The sequence below is a fragment of the Salmo salar genome, chromosome 09 (genome assembly GCF_965601325.2).
Source record: "Salmo salar chromosome 09, fSalSal1, whole genome shotgun sequence".
In the NCBI taxonomy this organism is placed as follows: Eukaryota; Metazoa; Chordata; class Actinopteri; order Salmoniformes; family Salmonidae; genus Salmo; species Salmo salar.
In genome coordinates, this window is record NC_138299.1 from 113434522 (window position 1) to 113457563 (window position 23042).

A 23042-nucleotide genomic window follows, 5' to 3' on the forward strand; every position below is an offset into this window, starting at 1 on the left:
TACCATTAATTGAAATTACTGTACATATCGCAATTGGACTTTTAGGGATCCAATATTTCTGACAAACTACTTCTGACATGCAATCCTTAATCGCTCGTGGACAGACCTACATAAACATAACTTCTAGTACCATAGAATCTGTCACCATCCTATGGGATGCGTGAGATAACAAGCAGCATCAGTGCTGGTTCTTGGATTTTCGTCACTGGTTATTTGGACGTATCAGGATTGGGCGAAGGCAGTGCTTAAACTGCTTCGCCTCGACAGATGATAACATAGGCTGACTTTCCTTTGCAAGGGTGGAGACTTCACAAACCGGACATCTTGATTTCTAACATGCTTACCAGCACCCAATTGAGCATCAGAACAAATCACGGATCATTTTAGTTCTGGGTTAACCGAGATTATGCAACAATTACACAATTTGTGGAAAATGTCTGTTTGTATGGTTTCCCTAACATTTTATGGAGAATATGATATGCCTAGATATTCTCTCATATTGCTAATTGTAGTAGCTCTAGTTTCAGTTAGTGCACATTACTGCCATGATTGTCATTGTATTGACACGTCATCTGTAATTCAGCTCCCATCTGCCTAACCCCACCCAAAAAGAATAACACCCAGAAATGTTTCCACACTTTCTCAGTGTGCATACATTAACACAAATAAAATGTTGCATATAAATATATAATTTAAGCTTTACAATTCTTGCTGATAGCAGAGGGGACTGCTGATCAGCAGCTTACCAAGCACATTTCAAAACCAACCTCCCCTTCCCCTGTACACCATGGTTGCACTACAAACACGTTATTTTTACACCCTCAGCCCTTGCGCTAGCCACTTTCCCTCGGGGGAAATACCCATCGAAACAGGATTCAGTTTGATTGCCATCTAAAGTGGCGGTCCAATTCACAAACCTTGCCCCCTCGGCCGCCAATTTACCTTGAGGGAGCGAGTGAAGAACTTTGGTCACTTGTGGGGTTGAGATGACCCACAATTCAATGCAAACTGTAGTCCCGTGTCAAACTGATGGCCGTGAAGTGTCAAATTTAATCAACACTGCTATATTTTCGGACAAAATGACGCTAGCTTGCTTAAAAATATAGATTTACATTGATTTTAGCGTTGGCAAATTGGTTTAGTCTTGTAGAGGAGCCTATAAAAACGTAGCTAGCTTCAAATACATTTTTGGGGAATTCTGAAATGTATTAGTTTTATTCCAACAAGCCAGCTATGGGTAACTATAGCTAGCTAGCCACATTAGCTCGCTAGGTGCATTAATAGCTTCAGGTTGGTTATTTTTAAGCTCAACTTCAAGATTTTCACCAAGGACATTGCCTCTCCGATCATCACACTCCCTCACTTGGGCAAGGGACATTGAAGGTACACTCTGATGTGACGATGTAAAATGTCATTAAAAGGGCTAAGGGTTTAGGGCCGAAGGCTGTCAACTTGGAGTTAGGACTGCAGCCCACGATTGAAGTTTGGAGTTAGCAAGTGGGAAGGAGTAAAGACTCATGGGTCTTGTTTATTAGGGCATGCAACAAACGTTTTAAAAACAGGAAATGAAAATGAGTTATTGGACAAGTCCAGGTAGTTCCTCCCTGTTTCAATCAGGTTTTCTGTTTGGTGCCTACAGAACATGACCCTGAAGAGGGCAGGACATGCTGGCCTCAGTTTCAATAGAAAACCCTTTAAAAGGAGAGAATCCCCTGTTCATTCTTATCAGTGCCTTGTATCCTCCAGGGCATAAAATGTCTCAGATCAGTTTTGCCTTTTAGAACATAATGGATATGAACGGGGTGAACTGCTCCTAGATCAGCACCCCTACTCAGATGCTTTATGACTACGCCCCTGCTAAACTGTAATGAACAAAAATATAAACGCATCATGCAACAATTAAAGATTTTACTGAGTTACAGATCATAAGGAAATCAGTCAATTTAAATAAATTCATTAGGCCCTAATCTATTGATTTCACATGACTGGGAATACAGATATGCAGCTGTTGGTCAAAGATACCTTGAAATAAAATGGGCCTCAGGATCTCATCAAGATATTTCTGTGCATTAAAATTGCTATCGATAAAATGCAATTGTGTTTGTTGTCCGTAGCTTATGCCTGCCCATACCATAACCCCACCGTCACCTTGGGGCACTCTGTTCACACAGTTTACAAAACATGGGACCAACACTTGACATGTTGCATTTATATTTTTGTTGAGGTGAGTCAGATAGTGACCATTCCATTATTAATGAATGATATAAACTTTCCTGGGCCACACTTACTGATCAATGGCACCAGTTATTGAAAAAACACAACTAACAAAGCTAAACACATGACGCCATCCAACTTCAAACATTACCTTCTACTTTTCCCCTCAGGAAAAATTACAAGCGCAAATGTGGGTGCTTTCAGTGGAAGTGTATATTAAAGGAGGATCAATGAGATGGCCAGCTAACTTTGATAAACATAAATAACTACAGATTTTCTGGTTCACTAGGAAAGCTAAACAAAGATAAATATTTCAATCATACCATGCCTTTCTCAAGCTTATCTTTCTAGAAATAAATACGTTTTCAGAATATTTAGGCAAGTTAGCAGGCTAAAGCATTTATCTTGCTTTGTAGTATAACCCTCAGGCCTCAACGTTGTGGAACGTTCAGATAGAAATATGTAGAACATGGCTCTGACATATTGAAGCAATTAATCATTTAGAATCTATTTATGTTATTCCTACCTGCAATGTTTCACTACTGAACCTGGCCCTTTGTCAGCAGATCCCATTGGACCAGGTGATCCTTGAGGGACAGGGGTTCCCTGCCCATGTGGCAAAATAAAAATATTTAGATACAAGTCATTCATATTTAGAACAGCATCATGTAAAGCTGAACCACGTCATGTGTGTCAACAAGTCCATTGTAGTGAATAAGACAAACAAAAACAACATGTAAGTGTTGAGTGGAGCTAATCCACAGTCTCTGGGGGACTACAGTATCTGTTTAGCGTCTTTGGCAGATGGGGTCAGCTTTAGGCCAACAGACACAAATACATTATGTACAGTTTACATACACCTCGTCTTAGGTCAGTTAGGATCACCACTTTATTTTAGGAATTTGAAATGTCAGAATTGTAGAGAGTGATTTATTTCAGCTTTTACTTATTTCATCACATTCCCAGAGAGTCAGAAGTTTACATACACTCAATTAGTATTTGGTAGCATTGCCTTTAAATTGTTTAACTTGGGTCAAACATTTCAGTTAGCCTTCCACAAGCTTCCCACAATAAGTTGGGTGAATTTTGGCCCATTCCTCCTGACAGAGCTGGTGTAACCGAGTCAGGTTTGTAGGCCTCCTTGCTCGCACACACTTTCAGTTCTGCCCACAAATTTTCTATAGGATTGAGGTCAGGGTTTGTGAATGCCACTACAATACCTTCACTTTGTTGTCCTTAAGCAATTTTGCCACAACTTTGGAAGTATGCTTGGGGTCATTGTCCATTTGGAAGACCCATAAAAAAATAAATATATACTGCTCAAAAAAATAAAGGGAACACTTAAACACATCCTAGATCTGAATGAAATAAATAACCTTATTAATCTCTATGGGCTAGGTGGGACGCTTGCGTCCCACCTACTCAACAGCCAGTTGAATCCTGTGGCGCGTTATTCAAATCCTTAGATATGCTATTACTTCAATTTTTCAAAAATATGACTATTTTACACCATTTTAAAGATAAGACTCTCGTTAATCTAACCACACTGTCCGATTTCAAAAAGGCTTTACAACGAAAGCAAAACATTAGATTATGTCAGCAGAGTACCGAGCCAGAAATAATCAGACACCCATTTTTCAAGCTAGCATATGTCACATAAACCCAAACCACAGCTAAATGTAGCACTAACCTTTGATGATCTTCATCAGATGACAACCCTAGGACATTATGTTATACAATACATGCATGTTTTGTTCAATCAAGTTCATATTTATATCAAAAACCAGCTTTTTACATTAGCATGTGACTAGCATGTGACTAGCATTCCCACCGAACACTGCCGGTGAATTTACCAAATTACTCATGATAAACGTTCACAAAAAGCATAACAATTATTTTAAGAATTATAGATACAGAACTCCTCTATGCACTCGATATGTCCGATTTTAAAATAGCTTTTCGGTGAAAGCACATTTTGCAATATTCTCAGTAGATAGCCCGGCATCACAGGGCTAGCTATTTAGACACCCAGCAGGTTTAGCACTCATCAAAGTCAGATTTACTATAAGAAAAATGTTCTTACCTTTGTTGTCTTCGTCAGAATGCACTCCCAGGACTTCTACTTCAATAACAAATGTTGGTTTGGTCCAAAATAATCCATCGTTATATCCAAACAGCGGCGTTTTGTTCGTGCGTTCTAGACACTATCCTAAAGGCTAAATAAGGGTGACGAGCATGGCGCAATTCGTGACAAAAGAATTCTAAATATTCCATTACCGTACTTCGAAGCATGTCAACCGCTGTTTAAAATCAATTTTTATGCCATTTATCTCATAAAAAAGCGATAATATTCCGACCGGGAATCTGCGTTTAGATAAACAGACAAAGGAAAAGAAACCATTCGGTCGAAGCGGGCACGCGCCTAAGCCCATAGTACTCTGAGTGGCCACTTGCCAAAAGCGATAAAGTGTTTCAGCCAGAGCCTGCCTCGATATCGTTCAACGTTTTCCCGGGCTCTGAGACCCTATGGAAGACGTAGGAAGTGTCACGTTATTGCACAGATCCTGAGTCTTCAATAAAAAGAGCCACGATGAAACACTACTTCTCAGACAGGCCACTTCCTGCTTGAAATCTTCTCAGGTTTTGGCCTGCCATAGGAGTTCTGTTATACTCACTGACACCATTCAAACAGTTTTAGAAACTTTAGGGTGCTTTCTATCCAAAGCCAATAATTATATGCATATTCTAGTTACTGGGCAGGAGTAGTAACCAGATTAAATCGGGTACGTTTTTTATCCAGCCGTGTCAATCCTGCCCCCTAGCCCTAACAGGTTAAATACTTTTTTCTTTACATAGTTGAATGTGCTGACAACAAAATCACACAAAAAGAATCAATGGAAATCCAATTTATCAACCCATGGAGGTCTGGATTTGGAGACACACTCAAAATTGAAGTGGAAAACCACACTACAGGCTGATCCAACTTTGATGTAATGTCCTTAAAACCTGTTTAGGATAGGGGGCAGTATTGACACGGCTGGATAAAAAAACGTACCCGATTTAATCTGGTTACCACTCCTACCCAGTAACTAGAATATGCATATACTTATTACATATGGATAGAAAACACCCTAAAGTTTCTAAAACTGTTTGAATGGTGTCTGTGAGTATAACAGAACTCAAATGGCAGGTCAAAACCTGAGAGATTCCTTTACAGGAAGTGGCCTGTCTGACCATTTCTTGAACTTCTTTTCCATCTCTATCATTTACTAAGGATCTCTGCTCTAACGTGACACTTCCTACGTCGTCCATAGGCGCTCAGAGCCCGGGAAAAACCTGAATGTCGTCATCCCAGCCCCAGGCTGAAACACTTGATCGCCTTTCTCAAGTGGCCGATCAAGGGACTCTGGGCTTATGCGCGTGACCCAACCGCCCCCGCCTTTGTGATTTTTTCCTCTGTTTGCCGAAAAGGAGATTCCCTGTCGGAATATTATCGCTTTTCTACGAGAAAAATGGCGTAAAAATTTATTTTAAACAGCGGTTGACATGCTTCGAAGTACGGTAATGGAATATTTAGAATTCTTTTGTCACGAATTGCGCTATGCGCACGACCCTTCTTTACCATTTCGGATAGTGTCTGGAACGCACGAACAAAACGCCGCTATTCGGATATAACGATGGATTATTTTGGACCAAACCAACATTTGTTATTGAAGTAGCAGTCCTGGGAGTGCATTCTGACGAAGACAACAAAAGGTAATCAAACTTTTATAATAGTAAATATGATTATGGTTAGTGCTAAACTTGCCGGGTGTCTAAATAGCTAGCCCGTGATGCCTGGGCTATGTACTTAGAATATTGCAAAATGTGCTTTCACCAAAAAGCTATTTTAAAATTGGACATATCGAGTGCATAGAGGAGGTCTGTATCTATAATTCTTAAAATAATTGTTATGCTTTTTGTGAACGTTTATCGTGAGTAATTTAGTAAAATGTTAGCGAATTCCCCGGAAGTATGCTAGTTCTGAACGTCACATGCTAATGTAAAAAGCTGGTTTTTGATATAAATATGAACTTGTTTGAACAAAACATGCATGTATTGTATAACATAATGTCCTAGGGTTGTCATCTGATGAAGATCATCAAAGGTGAGTGCTGCATTTAGCTGTCTTCTGGGTTTTTGTGACATTATATGCTAGCTTGAAAAATGGGTGTCTGATTATTTCTGGCTTGGTACTCTGCTGACATAATCTAATGTTTTGCTTTCGTTGTAAAGCCTTTTTGAAATCGGACAGTGTGGTTAGATTAACGAGAGTCTTGTCTTTAAATAGCTGTAAAATAGTCATATGTTTGAGAAATTGAAGTAATAGGATTTTTAAGGTTTTGAAAATCGCGCCACAGGCTTCAAGTGGCTGTTACGTAGGTGGGACGAATTCGTCCCGCCTAGCCCATAGAGGTTAAAACAAGTCAAAATGAGGCTCAGTAGTGTGTGTGGCCTCCACGTGCTTGTATGACCTCCCTACAACGCCTGGGCATGCTCCTGATGAGGTGGCGGATGGTCTCTTGAGGGATCTCCTCCCAGACCTGGACTAAAGCATCCGCCAACTCCTGGACAGTCTGTGGTGCAACGTGGCGTTGGTGGATGGAGCGAGACATGATGTCCCAGATGTGCTCAATTGGATTCAGGTCTGGGGAACGGGCGGGCCAGTCCATAGCGTCAATGCCTTCCTCTTGCAGGAACTGTTGACACACTCCAGCCACATGAGGTCTAGCATTGTCTTGCATTAGGAGGAATCCAGGGCCAACCGCACCAGCATATGGTCTCACAAGGGGTCTGAGGATCTCATCTCGGTACCTAATAGCAGTCAGGCTACCTCTGGCGAGCACATGGGGGGCTATGTGGCACCCCAAAGAAATGCCACCCCACACCATGACTGACCCACCGCCAAACCGGTCATGCTGGAGGATGTTGCAGGCAGCAGAACATTCTCCACGGCGGCGCCAGACTCTGTCACATGTGCTCAGTGTGAACCTGCTTCATCTGTGAAGAGCACAGGGCGCCAGTGGCGAATTTGCCAATCTTGGTGTTCTCTGGCAAATGCCAAACGTCCTGCACGGTGTTGGGCTGTAAGCACAACCCCCACCTGTGGACGTCGGGCCCTCATACCACCCTCATGGAGTCTGTTTCTGACCGTTTGAGCAGACACATGCACATTTGTGGCCTGCTGGAGGTCATTTTGCAGGGCTCTGGCAGTGCTTCTCCTGCTCTTCCTTGCACAAAGGCGGAGGTAGCGGTCTTGCTGCTGGGTTGTTGGCCTCGTCCACATCTCCTGATGTACTGGCCTGTCTCCTGGTAGCGCCTCCATGCTCTGGACACTACGCTGACAGACACAGCAAACCTTCTTGCCACAGCTCGCATTGATGTGACATCCTGGATGAGCTGCACTACCTGAGCCACTTGTGTGGGTTGTAGACTCCGTCTCGTGCTACCACTAGAGTGAAAGCACCACCAGCATTCAAAAGTGACCAAAACATCAGCCAGGAAGCATAGGAACTGAGAAGTGGTCTGTGGTCCCCACCTGCAGAACCACTCCTTTATTGGGGGTGTCTTGCTAATTGCCTATAATTTCCACCTGTTGTCTATTCCATTTGCACAACAGCATGTGAAATTTATTGTCAATCAGTGTTGCTTCCTAAGTGGACAGTTTGATTTCACAGAAGTGTGATTGACTTGGAGTTACATTGTGTTGTTTAAGTGTTCCCTTTATTTTTTTGAGCAGTGTATATTTCACCTTTATTTAACCAGGTAGGCCAGTTGAGAACAAGGTCTCATTTACAACTGTGACCTGGCGATTTACAATTTGTGACCAAAATGTAATTTCCTGACTGATGTCTTGAGATATTGCTTCAATATATCCACATAATTTCCCCTTCCTCATGATGCCATCTATTTTGTTAAGTCCACCAGCCCCTCCTGCAGCAAAGCACCCCCACAACATGATGCTGCCACCCCCGTGCTTCACGGTTGGGATGGTGTTCTTCGGCTTGCAAGCCCCTCCCTTTTTCCTCCAAACATAACGATGGTGATTATGGCCAAACAGTTCTATTCTTGTTTCATCAGACCAGAGGACATTTATCCAAAAAGTACGATCTTTGTCCCCATGTTTAGTTGCAAACCGTAGTCTGGATTTTTTTATGGCGGTTTTGGAGCAGTAGCTTCTTCCTTGCTGAGCGGCCTTTCAGGTTATGTCGATATAGGACTCGTTTTACTGTGGATATAGATACTTTTGTACCCGTTTCCTCCAGCATCTTCACAAGGTCCTTTGCTGTTGTTCTGGGATTGATTTGCACTTTTCGTACCACAGTACGCTCATCTCTAGGAGACAGAACCCGTCTCCTACCTGAGCGGTATAACGGCTACATGGTCCCATGGTGTTTATACTTGCGTACTATTGTTTGTACAGATGAACGTGGTACCTTCAGGCGTTTGGAAATTGCTCCCAAGGATGAACCAGACTTGTGGAGGTCTACAATTGTTTTTCTGAGGTCTTGGCTGATTGTTTTGATTTTCCCATGATGATGTCAAGCAGAGGCGCTGAGTTTGAAAGTAGGCCTTGAAATGCATCCATAGGTACACCTCCAATAGGCTAATTTACATCATTTGAGTCAATCAGAAGCTTCTAAAGCCACGACAACATTTTCTGGAATTTTCCAAGCTGTTTAAAGGCACAGTCAACTTAGTGTATGTAAACTTCTGACCCACTGGAATTGTGATACAGTGAATTATAAGTTAAATAAATCTGTCTGTAAACAACTGTTGCAAAAATGACTTGTGTCATAAACAAAAGTAGATGTCCTAACCGACTTGCCAAAACTATAATTTGTTAACAAGAAATTTGTGGAGTGGTTGAAAAACAAGTTAATGACTCCAACCTAAGTGTATATGTTAACTTCCGACTTCAACTGTAGATTACAACATACTGTAAATGCTTTTATATAGTGGGGAATCATGCCAGCTCCAAACAAAATGTTTCTTGCAACTTCCTGAACTATGCATCCCTCCAGAACACAGCCCAGCATTTCATCCCTGGAATCAAGGTGAGCTGACCAATAAATGGGTCTAGTAGTTCATCGATCAAGTACAGAGTTCTGAAGACGACCAGCACTAGCTGTAGACCTCCAAGACCGGAACTTTGCATTCTTTTAATGCCAACAGTGACTGATGGGACATAACACTGAACACCTGAATAAATACTATCAGGCAGATGTGTGCCAAGTGTGGGTTGACTCCATTGTCTAGAAAATTGTCGACATCTCAAACAGAGCATTCCCTGTTTAACTGTTACATAGAGGGCATGTTCATTGTGATTGGCACATGAGTTTATGGAGAATTGTGTGTAGTCTTGTCCACAACATGTCTTCCACAGTCCTTACAGCAGTGTTTTTCAATCCCATGGACCCACGCCTTTTCTCTACTACTTAAGTACTTGATGTGATGTGTTGGTGCAGAGCTATAAGGACCACCTAACAGGCCCTGTGGGTAGCCATGACAAGGTTTGAAGAGCACTGAATTACAGTATTAAATGACTCCTGACAACCTCAATGCTCGGCAATTGGATAGGATTAAATGTTTATAAAGTGTGAATCAAAACGGACATCCCCATTCAAGTCAATGATACGCCCATTCTATTTCTGTGCATTTAATTCTATCAGATGGCTGGAATCCGATCAGATAGCTTTTGAAAAACTGGGCCCAGGAGAAGCAGACAGACTTCAACATTAAAAGCCTATGCCCACCCCAAGGTCATGTAAAACTAACGACGTGTCCAATTGCAGCTCTAAAAACAGACAATCCAGCTCTGGTTATAGTGGCAATTTGGCAGAAACTATAACTCACTCGCCTTGGTTGGATATAATTTGAAATGGATATATGATAGCGTTTTACTTAAAGAGAACTGCCTTCATGGCTCTTCCACTGACACTTCCAACTGGACACCAACTAATTCTCTGCTGCCCACCCATGGGCCACCAGATGACCTCCTTCCTATAGGCAAGCCACCCCACACGCATTTGAGCACAGAATGGTCCAATGCCAGTGAGGGAAAGTAATGGGGGCGATTGGACATTAGAGGGTGGGGCTAGGGAACCCGTTGCCCAGTCTGTGTCTCCATTGAACAGTCCAGACAGACAGCCAGCCAGTCACCCAATGGCAGAGGGCTAGAGCAGAGCCAATCACATGTCGGACCAGAGCACGGCCTTGCTGCCTTTCTCCACACTGACCACGTAGGCTCCCGACGGTGACCAGGACACAGAGTTGATGGCCAAGCTGCGAGAGAAGAGAAAACAGAACGTTAGAATTGAGCAGGACGGCAGAACAGGAGTTTCAGGTAGAAGGTAGGTACCCCTTACCTCAGATGGAAAAAATTTCCCTTCCTTTCATCTGTGCCATAATGGCTTCTTTGACAGCATGGGCAGCACCAGAGGATTTTCAAAAAAAAATGTCCCTCCCCAATTTCATGATATCCAATTGGTAGTTAGTCTTGTCCGTAGGGGATTTGCAGCGATGGCCCTCGACCTTCGCCTCTCCCGAGTCCCATGTGCCCTTTGGAACACGACCCTGCCAAGCCACACTGCTTGATTAACCCGGAAGCCAGCCGCACCAATGTGTCGGAGGAAACACCGTCCAGCCGGCGAGAGACGTCAGCTTACAGGCACCCGGCCCGCCACAAGGAGTCGCTAGAGCAAAGAAATCCTGGCTGGCCAAACCCTCCCCTAAACCTGGGCCAAATTGTGCGTTGCCTCATTGGCCTCCCAGCCACTGCCGGTTGTGACACAGCCTGGGATCGAACCCAGGTTCGTAGTGACACTAAGCACTGCGATGCAGTGCATATATCGACTTGTTGACTGCTCGATCCACACAGCAAACATTGTGGGCTAGTTTAGGAATGCTGTGTTGCACGTATAGTGCAAAATTTAACGTGACGTCATTACGGCATGTACATACATTATATTGGTACGCACGTCAGCTTTGACATCGGTTTTAAACATCAGAGCGTTAAACTAGACAATGGCCGATACCGATGTTGGTATTTTTAGCTAATATTGGCCGATTCCGATATATCGTGCATCCCTACTATAATCCATACCTGTTTAACCTCTTACATCTAGACGTTCCGCGTCCGCTAGCGGAACACCTGCTCCAATATCCAATGATGGGCGTGGCGCGAATTACAAATTCCTCAAAAATACGAAAACTTCAATTTTTCAAACATATGACTATTTCACAGCATTTTAAAGATAAGACTCTCCTTTATCTAACCACACTGTCCGATTTCAAAAAGGCTTTACAGCGAAAGCAAAACATTAGATTATGTCAGCCGAGTACCCAGCCAGAAATAATCAGACACCCATGTTTCAAGCTAGCATATGTCACAAAAACCCAGAAGACAGCTAAATGCAGCACTAACCTTTGATGATCTTCATCAGATGACACACCTAGGACATTATGTTATACAATACATGCATGTTTTGTTCAATCAAGTTCATATTTATATCAAAAAACAGCTTTTTACATTAGCATGTGACGTTCAGAACTAGCATACCCCCCAAAAACTTCCGGGGAATTTACTAACAATTTACTAAATTACTCACGATAAACGTTCACAAAAAGCATAACAATTATTTTAAGAATTATAGATACAGAACTCCTCTATGCACTCGATATGTCCGATTTTAAAACAGCTTTTTGGTGAAAGCACATTTTGCAATATTCTAAGTACATAGCCCAGCCATCACGGGCTAGCTATTTAGACACCCGGCAAGTTTAGCCTTCACCAAAATCAGATTTACTATTACAAAAGTTTGATTACCTTTTGTTGTCTTCGTCAGAATGCACTCCCAGGACTGCTACTTCAATAACAAATGTTGGTTTGGTCCAAAATAATCCATCGTTATATCCGAATAGCGGCGTTTTGTTCGTGCGTTCCAGAAACTATCCGAAATGGTAAATCAGGGTCGTGCGCATGGCGCATTTCGTGACAAAAAAATTCTAAATATTCCATTACCGTACTTCGAAGCATGTCAACCGCTGTTTAAAATCAGTTTTTATGCAATTTCTCGTAAAAAAGCGATAATATTCCGACCGGGAATCTCCTTTTAGGTAGACAGAGGAATAAACACAAAGACGGGGGCGGCCAGTGCACGCGCCTAAGCCCTCAGTCCCTTGATCGGCCACTTGAGAAAGGCGATAATGTGTTTCAGCCTGGGGCTGGAATGACGACATTCAGGTTTTTCCCGGGCTCTGAGAGCCTATTGGAGCCGTGGGAAGTGTCACGTTACCACAGAGATCCTTTGTAATGGAATGAGATGTCAAAGAAAGACAATAAATGGTCAGACAGGCCACTTCCTGTAAAGGAATCTCTCAGGTTTTGACCTGCCATTTCAGTTCTGTTATACTCAGACACCATTCAAACAGTTTTAGAAACTTGAGTGTTTTCTATCCAAAGCTAATAATTATATGCATATTCTAGTTTCTGGGCAGGAGTAATAATCAGATTAAATTGGGTACGTTTTTTATCCAACCGTGAAAATACTGCCCCCTAGCCATAACAGGTTAAGGCCTTAACCTCGCCCAGTAGCCCAGGCAATAGATCCATTTTTCTTTTTTAACTGCTCACTCATGCTTGTAAGCAATGCTCTCTATCTTTTGGAGACGTTGTTATAAAAACATCTCCCTCCTATGTTAAATTTTAGACGGCGGCTTCCCTTCAGTTTCGCTCGCAGAGCTTGAGGAAATGTATTTTGTTTGCGTCAGTGTAGCTGATCAATAAATAGTTCAAGGTTCTCTATATATTATCCAGATTGTTTGTTTCGTAGTTATCAGCTAATCCACAATTTTTATGATTAATTCATGGGACAAGCTGAGCCTAACACGCTTCCACCTGCCACACTTTGAAGATGCTAGAACTATCAACATGTACTTTCCCTCGGTCAACAAGAGTAATGAACAGCAGCATCAGACAACCCCATAGTAGACTTGTTAACCTAGCTATTTACCTAGTCAGCTTGTCATTTTGTGTTATGTGAGAAAGACATTTTCTTCGAGGCGCATTCAAGTTGAGAGTGCCACAGGGAGAGAAACATGCATTCTGATAAGCAGTCAATTCACATTTCTTAATGAAATTGCAGGAAAAACTTTTGAAAGCTGTTTTGATAGCCTTTGTTAAAAAGAGGGGGATCCCAGCTTTCCATGGCTACTACTTTTCTGTCTCAACTCCTAATAATGAGCCATCTGCGCTGTATATCAGCATTGTTTAGGTGCGTTTAGCCTCTGCAATTCACTGAGTGCATAGGGGAGAATGGTGATAAATGTAACATGGGTAAATTGTAACATTCACTGTGTTAATGTTAAGTATTTTTGTGGGGACATTAAACACATTGATCATGTTTAGAGTTTGGGATCTAACTAATTATTAGCCCAATGGGGTATGCATATGGGTAACACCATGTTTCAGACTATTTAATTATATTCAGCATAATTTTATTTTCAATAATTTGAGTAGAATGTCCTATTAAACACTCACCAGAACGGACCTTCAGTCCATTCTCTGTGGGGAACTCTTGAGACCCTCCTCCTCCCATCCTTCCCTGACCCTTGCCACTGCTGCTAAAATTCTAAGGGAAAATCGGCAAAGAAAGTCCCACCCAGCTCACTACTTAAAAAAATGGTAAAATTTCAATGGCCCTACCCAAGTTAAAACAGGCTTTGTGGCACTAGAGCTGTCTATCCAAGCCTATGGCTTACCCTCAAATTCTGAACCTGAAACTATTTAAAAAAATGGCAAAACTGACTAGAGAGCAGTGTCGAAGGGAGACGATCCTACTCCAGAAGTTCAAACTGACCAGTGGTTCTTGCCCAGGGTGCGGTCCAACTTGCCTGTCAGGACGTTCCACACATACAGAGCTCCGTCTGCAGAGCCCCCCGCCACATAACTGCCATCGGGACTGAGAACACAAGGAAACGGGAGGATCAAAACAAGGCGTACGAGTGGAGACTCATGGGACTGTGGTTGGATAGGTGAGCATGTGCACACTTTCATGGAGGATGGTAGGGAATTTGACCATGACCAATGTTAGTAAAACTATAAACCAATGATTGGGCTCTGGTCAAAAGAAGTGCACCATGTAGGGAATAGGGTGCCACTCAGGACACCCATTGGTATAAAAAGGTGGTGTCCAGTCAGTGCCACAATTGAAGCCCTGAGCACTGGGAGGAGAGATTGGAAAACACTGTTGACAAACCAACACCACTAATCTATATCAGACCTGGGTTCCAATAACATTAGGTTTCCTTTGAAATACGTTGAGTGTCAGACAGGCAGGGTTTGCACTATTAGGACTGCGTTCATCCACCTCTGGCCTGCTGGCCCTCCTACCTCTGCGGAAGCACAGTTCCCGCTCAGCCCATCAAAACTGTTCGCTGCTCTGGCACCCCAATGGTGGAACAAGCTCCCTCACGACGCCAGGACAGCGGAGTCAATCACCACCTTCCGTAGACACCTGAAACCCCACCTCTTTAAGGAATACCTGGGATAGGATATAGTAATCCTTCTAACCCCCCCCCCCCAAAAAAAAGATATGTACTATTGTAAAGTGGTTGTTCCACTGGACATCATAAGGTGAATGCACCAATTTGTAAGTCGCTCTGGATAAGAGCGTCTGCTAAATGACGTAAATGTAAATTCCATTTCCCACATACAGCATCTATTCACCAATAAGAATCTGACCACCCACGCAATCACCTCAGATTATCTTAATTGACAATATGGATGAGGCTATCCAGGACTACAAATATACAAGAAAGTAAACAGTGAGTGCTGGTTTGACATAAGTGGTGTGTGGTGGTCAGGTAAATGAGCTCGAGTCCACAGTACTAAAGTGACATGTCCCTGTACCTGAAGGTCTGACGGACGGCGTTGCTGCGCAGGTCGATGATCTTAACCAGGTCGTCCCGAGAGCAGGTGAGCAGTTTGGTGCGGTCGTGGTTCAGGTCAAGAGACGTGACTCGGCCCAGAAGCTCCAGCTCGCAGACGATACTCTCTGCTCTTAAAAAATAAATAAAATAATAAATAAAAGTCAGAACAACCAAAATGAACAGACGGCACAAGCTAAAAAATGGTAACAGTGTTACGAGAGGGGATATTTATTAGAGCACACCGTATTGTACAAATTCAGGTAGGTCCCTCCCCGTTTAGGCAGATTTTTCTTCCTCTGGGTTCCTAATGAATACACCCCAGGACAAAAAGCCAGTGTCATAAGAAAATGACCCCTTAGGCAAAGACCCCATACAACCATTGCCCATGACACAAATGCACTGGGTATATATGATTTTCCCCAGCTGGGTTCTCCGCCTCCAAACATTCTCATTATTTGGATATTCCCCTATAGCAGCATGAGACCTACTTTCAAACTGTAAACGTGTCGCAAGTATTGGGTTGTAATTTGAAATACTTGCTACACCAGAAGTTACTGGTTATATGAAGGAGAAATGTACATGTTGCGGTCACTGATAAGGGTGGAATGTGGGCCGAGGTCAGGTCAGATGAAGGAACAGTTTATTACCCACATCAATTAACTTCCTGCCTAGCAACAAAAATGTAGTGTTTAGAGAAAAGGAGGAGACGCTGCCTAAAGCAGGGTATAAATACTTGTGCTAGGGGAAACAGGTCTTTTTAGCCGTTTGACCCTTTGGGTGAATACACTTGGTTTGAGCTTTGACTAGTTGTCCGTTAGAGTAAAAACTACACTGCTCAAAAAAAATAAAGGGAACACTTAAACAACACAATGTAACTCCAAGTCAATCACACTTCTGCGAAATCAAACTGGCCACTTAGGAAGCAACACTGATTGACAATAAATTTCACATGCTGTTGTGCAAATGGAATAGACAACAGGTGGAAATTATAGGCAATTAGCAAGACACCCCCAATAAAGGAGTGGTTCTGCAGGTGGGGACCACAGACCACTTCTCAGTTCCTATGCTTCCTGGCTGATGTTTTGGTCACTTTTGAATGCTGGTGGTGCTTTCACTCTAGTGGTAGCACGAGACGGAGTCTACAACCCACACAAGTGGCTCAGGTAGTGCAGCTCATCCAGGATGTCACATCAATGCGAGCTGTGGCAAGAAGGTTTGCTGTGTCTGTCAGCGTAATGTCCAGAGCATGGAGGCGCTACCAGGAGACAGGCCAGTACATCAGGAGATGTGGACGAGGCCAACAACCCAGCAGCAAGACCGCTACCTCCGCCTTTGTGCAAGGAAGAGCAGGAGAAGCACTGCCAGAGCCCTGCAAAATGACCTCCAGCAGGCCACAAATGTGCATGTGTCTGCTCAAACGGTCAGAAACAGACTCCATGAGGGTGGTATGAGGGCCCGACGTCCACAGGTGGGGGTTGTGCTTACAGCCCAACACCGTGCAGGACGTTTGGCATTTGCCAGAGAACACCAAGATTGGCAAATCGCCACTGGCGCCCTGTGCTCTTCAGATGAAGCAGGTTCACACTGAGCACGTGACAGACGTGACAGTCTGGAGACACCGTGGAGAACGTTCTGCTGCCTGCAACATCCTCCAGCATGACCGGTTTGGCGGTGGGTCAGTCATGGTGTGGGGTGGCATTTCTTTGGGGGGCCGCACAGCCCTCCATGTGCTCGCCAGTGGTAGCCTGACTGCCATTAGGTACCGAGATGAGATCCTCAGACCCCTTGTGAGACCATATGCTGGTGCGGTTGGCCCTGGGTTCCTCCTAATGCAAGACAATGCTAGACCTCAAGTGGCTGGAGTGTGTCAGCAGTTCCTGCAAGAGGAAGGCATTGATGCTATGGACTGGCCAGCCCATTCCCCAGACCTGAATCCAATTGAGCACATCTGGGACATCATGTCTCGCTCCATCCACCAACGCCACGTTGCACCACAGACTGTCCAGGAGTTGGCGGATGCTTTAGTCCAGGTCTGGGAGGAGATCCCTCAGGAGACCATCCGCCATCTCATCAGGACCATGCCCAGGCGTTGTAGGGAGGTCATACAGGCACATGGAGGCCACACACACACACACACACACACACACAATACTGAGCTTCATTTTGACTTGTTTTAAGGACATTACATCAAAGTTGGATCAGCCTGTAGTGTGGTTTTCCACTTTAATTTTGAGTGCGACTCCAAATCCAGACCTCCATGGGTTGATAATCAATGGAAATCCAATTTATTTTTGTGTGATTTTGTTGTCAGCACATTCAACTATGTAAAGAAAAAAGTATTTAATAAGATTATTTCTTTCATTCAGATGTAGGATGTGTTGTTTAAGTGTTCCCTTTATTTTTTTGAGCAGTATAGTAGAAATGCCTAGGAAACCCAAAGTTCCAAAGGCTGGGCCTAGGATAGTGTATAAGAGGTCATACAATACGTTTTGTAGTGATTCTTAAGTTGATGTAAAGAATATTTGCTGGTCTGTGGTGTGTAATGAGCCTCAACCATACACTGCACTTGACACATTGATGAAATTGCTTATTCCAGTTACTAATAAGCATGAACCCATTAAGAAAATTACAAAAAATTAGGGATGCACGATCTAGTCGGTAAGCATATGGGAATCGGACAATATCTAATATCTAAAAATGCCAACATCGGCCCGATGTCTAGTTTAACGCAGATGTGCATACCTATATAACGTAGATAGATGACGCCACGGAAAATCCAGTTCTACAAAGAAAAAAATGCATTAAAACACTAAGAGCACACTTTCAAAAATTAAACAAGTTTAAGGCAAGCAGTCATTTGAAAGAGTAAGAAAATTTCAGCAAGACAACAAAGGCGAAATCCATTAACAGCAATATAATGGAATTCATTGCCCTTGACAATCAACCGTTCTGTCGTGGATGTTAGCTTTCGCCGACTGGTCGAGCACCGGTACATGAGCATGCCGAGTCTGACAGCACAGTGGGTCGACGAGGATTTCGTACTGAGGAAAGCCGTATTGCATGCTCAAGAACGTGCTGGTTCTCATACCTCTGCTGCCATTTCAAAATGGCATGAGAACATGATTGAAACTTGGAAACAAACACACTCCTAGCTCCATTTGAACAACGGACTCGAGAAATAAGCTTATCAACTGCGTCTGCAGCAGACGTGATACCCTCTGTCATGGCATTGAAACGCCTGCACTACAAAACTGCAGACACAGACCGTGGGGTTAAACAAGCGAGTCGGTGGCATTCTCTGAGCCTCTTTACTTTATCTCCACCATGCTCGATGCTAGGTACAAGGACCGCTACTTCGATAGAGACAAGAAACAGGGTTGACGTGAAATGTTACAGACACAGCTGGACAAGTTTGAAACCGACAGTGACAGTGCACACAAAGAAAAGTGGCAGACACAGACAGAGCTGAAACTTCACTGCTCGACACGCATGATGAAATCCTGGTTGAGAATTTAACGACTGAACAACGAAACAGCACAGCAAATGAAATAAATCTGTTTTGATTATGTTTTAATGGTAATGGGGACATATGTAAATGCCAACAAAATAACTTTTTGGTCAGTGTGTGCACGTGTTAACTATACTAGAATGCTTAAAAAGGCAGCAATTTTTTTTTTTAATAAAAATTTGTATTTTTTGGGGGGCAAGGAAAATACAGCCAAAAATTTCATATCGGTGCATCCCTAGTAAAAACTTACATCTGGAAGTACAAACATACTGCAAATTGAGAAATCACGTGACTAACCTGAATAAAAATAAGAAACTATACTATGAAACAAAGATCATTTATATAAAAGAACAGTAAAAAGCTTTGGAGCACCTTAAATTACATTTTGGGCAAAAAAGGCAAACTCCACTCCATCATTCATTAAATCAGATAATTACTTTAATTATTTTTTTCATTGGCAAGATTAGCAAACTTAGGCATGACATGCCAGAAACAAACAGACACTACACGTCCAGGTACAGTGGGAATAAAAAGTATGTCAACCCTTTAGAATTACCTGGATTTCTGCATAAATTGGTCATAACATTTGATCTGATCTTCATCTAAGTCACAATAAGACAAACACCGTCTGCTTAAACTAATAAACAATAATAATTTTTTTACATCTTTATTAAACACCATGTAAACATTCACAGTGCAGGTTGGAAAAAGTATGTGAACCCTTGGATTTAATAACAGGTTAACCCTCCTTTGGCAGCAATAACCTCAACCAAACGTTTTCTGTAGTTGCGGATCAGACCTGCACAACGGTCAGGAGGAATTTTGGACCATTCCTCTTTACAAAACTGTATCAGTTCAGCAACATTCTTGGGATGTCTGGTGTGAACCGCTCGAGGTCATGCCACAGCATCTCAAATCAGGTTGATGTCAGGACTAACTGGGCCACTCCAGAAGGTGTATTTTCTTCTGTTCAAGCCATTCTGTTGTTGATTTACTTTGTGTTTTGGGTCGTTGTCCTGTTGCGTCACCCAATTTCTGTTGAGCTTCAATTTGCGGACAGATAGCCTAACATTCTCCTGCAAAATGTCTTGATGAACTTGGGAATTCATTTTTCTGTCGATGATGGCAAGCTGTCCAGGCCCTGAGGCAGCAAAGCAGCACCAAACCATGATGCCCCCTCCACCATACTTTACAGTTGGGATGAGGTTGATGTCCTGTGCCTTTTTTTTTCTCCACACAGTTTTGTGTGTTCCTTCCAAACAAACTCACCTGTAGTTTCATCTGTCCACAGAATATTTTGCCAGTAGCACTGTGGAACATCCAGGTGCTCTTTTGCGAACTTCAGACGTGCAGCAAATGTTTTTGGACAGCAGTGGCTTCTTCCATGGAGTCCCATGGAGTCCCATGAACACCATTCTTGATTAGTGTTTTACATATCATAGACTCAGACATGTTAGCATCTTCCAGAGATTTCTGTAAGTCTTTAGCTGACACTAGGATTCTTCTTAACCTCATTGAGCATTCTGTGCTGTGCTCTTGCAGTCATCTTTGCAGGACGGCTACTCCTAGGGAGAGTAGCAACAGTGCTGAAATTTCTCCATTTATAGACATTTGATTTACCATGGACTGACTTTTAGAGATACTTTTGTAACCCTTTCCAGCTTTATGCAAGGCAACAATTCTTAATTTTAGGTCTTCAGAGATATCTTTTGTTCGAGGCATGGTTCACGTCAGGCAATGCTTCTTGTGAAACGCAAGCTCACATTTTGTGAGTGTTTATGGGGCAGGGCAGCTCTAACCAAAATTTCCAATCTCATTAATTGGACACCAGGTTAGCTGACTCCTGACATAAATTAGCTTTTGGAGAAGTCATTAGACTAGGAGTTCATACTTTTTCCAACCTACCTTTTTAAATGATGTATTCAATAGACAAAAATACAATAATTTGTATGTTATTAGTTTAAGCATACTGTCTATTGTTGTGATTTCGATGTAGATCTGATGAAATTTGTCAAATTTATCCAGGTAATTCCAAAGGGTTCAAATACTTTTCCTTGCCATTGTATATCTGACCAAAATATGAAAAGACAAGCATTGTAATTTTGAATTCTGTAAAGTGAGCGTGGAACAGATAAAAATAAAATAAAAAGTGTCCATCAACAATGACAAGCCACCGGGGTCTGATGACTCAATACTATACACGTCAGCTACTACAGCAACTGAAATGACTGCAACACTTAGAGCTGCAGTTAGTTTCAAAATGGGTGGCAAGGAATAAGTTAGTCCTAAATATTTCAAAAAAACTAAAAGCATGTTATTTGGGACACATCATTCACTAAACCTCATAATGAATAATGAGGAAATTGAGGTGACTAAACTGCTTGGAGTAACCCTGGATTGTAAATGGTCATGGTCAAAACATTGATAGAACAGTAGCTAAGGTAAGGCAGAGCAATGCTTTTATGAACAGAGGTCGCCCTAACACCATCAACAAGGCAGGTCCTACAGGCCGTAGTTTTGTCACACCTGGACTACTGTTCAGTCGTGTGGTCAGGTGCCACAAAGAGGGATTCAGGAAAATCGCAATTGGCTCAGAACAGGGCAGCACAGCTCGCCCTTAAATGTACACGGGGAGCTAACATTAATGATATGCACGTCAATCTCTCATGGCTCAAAGTGGAGGAGAAATCGACTCGTTTTTGTAAGAAGTGTTGACATGCTGAAGGACACCCATGCATACCCCAAGACATGCCACACGAGGTCTCTTCACAATCCAAGTCCAGAACATGGAAGGCGCACAGTACCACAGAGCCATACTACATAAAACTCTATTCACAAAATAACTGATGCAAGCAGCCATAATCAGATAAAAAAAAATATAAAAAAAGATACACATTATAGAACAGCGGGGACTGTGAAGAGACGCACACAATATGCACAAAACGCTAGCACTACACACACATAGAAATAACGTTGCATGGTGGTATTATACATTTTGTATTGTAGATATGTGATGGTGTAATAATGTGGTTTATCTTCTATGTTTAAAGTTCCTTAATGTGTTTGGATCACAGGAAGAGTAGCTGCTGCCTTGGCAGTAGTGGGGAGCCCTAATAAATACATATACCTGGTAAAATAAAAATGGTTAATTAACAACTAAAAGGCTGATACACCAGCAAATCTTTGCCAATTTTGCAGCAACATTTTTCCATTGAAAATTACAGAAAAATTTATTATCTGGGGAATTTTGTTTGGCAGCATGACAGTTTGAGGTGAGAAAAAAATCAACTCCCTTTTGGAGTGAAATGTTGGCCATTCACGTAAAATGTTTCCCTTCTGCAATATATGATGTTAATACATACATCCCGTGTTGAGTCTGCCATGTTTAACTGATGAAAATATCTATTGTAGGGCGTATGCTAATCGTTTAGTATGCTAACTGGAGCTTATGCAAAGTCAAATGGGACAAACTGGCTAAATTAGCTAGCTAGACATGTAAATTGTTAGCTAGCTACCAGCCACCCGGACAGTTGATGTAACTGTGGGTTTGCACAACCAAAGAATTTCTGCACAAACTGTCAGAAACCGTTTTCAGGAAGCTCATCTGTGTTCTCGTCGTCCTCACCAGGGTCGTCCCAACTACAGTTTGTCGTCGTAACAGACTTCAGTAGGCAAATGCTCACCTTCAATGGCCACTGGCAGACAGCGTGTATAGCGTTGTGTTGGCGAGTGGTTTGCTGATGTCAAAGTTGTGAACAGAGTGACCCATGGTGGCGGTGGGGTTATTGTATGGGCAGGCATAAGCTACTGACAACGAACACAATTGCATTTTATCAATTGAAATTTGAATGTACAGAGATACCGTGACGAGATCCTGCGGCCCATTGTTTCAGCATGATAATGCACAACCCCAATGCGCAAGGATCTGTACACAATTCCTGGAAGCTGAAAATGTCCCAGTTCTTCCATGGCCTGCATACTCAGACATGTCACCTATTGAGCATGTTTGAGATGCTCTGGATCGAAGTGTATGACAGCGTGTTCCAGTTCCCACCAATGTCCAGCAACATGGGACAATATTCCACAGGCCACAATCAACAGCCTGATCAACTCTATGCGATGGAGTTGTCGCGCTTGCACGAGGCAAATGGTCACACCAGACACTACCTTTATCGGTGAACAACAGATGCATATCTGTATTCCAAGTCTTGTGAAATCTATAAATTAAGGCCTAATGAATTTATTTCAATTCACTGATTTCCTTATATGAACTGTAAACTCAGTCAAATCCTTGAAGTTGTTGCATGTTGCGTTAATATTTTTGTTCAACGTAATTATCTTTGTCTGC

The 23042-nt window shown here is 42.6% G+C and overlaps 1 pseudogene across 1 annotated transcript in view; it reads right to left on the minus strand.

Annotated features, from left to right (window-relative positions):
- Nucleotides 1-6089: 6089 nt before the first annotated feature.
- The window catches only part of LOC106612344 (autophagy-related protein 16-1-like), a 99860-nt pseudogene continuing 82907 nt past the window's right edge, over nucleotides 6090-23042 (minus strand). Inside the window, exons 15-18 of the transcript XR_014378664.1 lie at nucleotides 15167-15316; nucleotides 14425-14478; nucleotides 14115-14216; nucleotides 6090-10539 (exon numbers count right to left, since the gene is read on the minus strand). The product of XR_014378664.1 is annotated as an autophagy-related protein 16-1-like (transcript). The remainder of the gene's footprint in view (nucleotides 10540-14114; nucleotides 14217-14424; nucleotides 14479-15166; nucleotides 15317-23042) is intronic.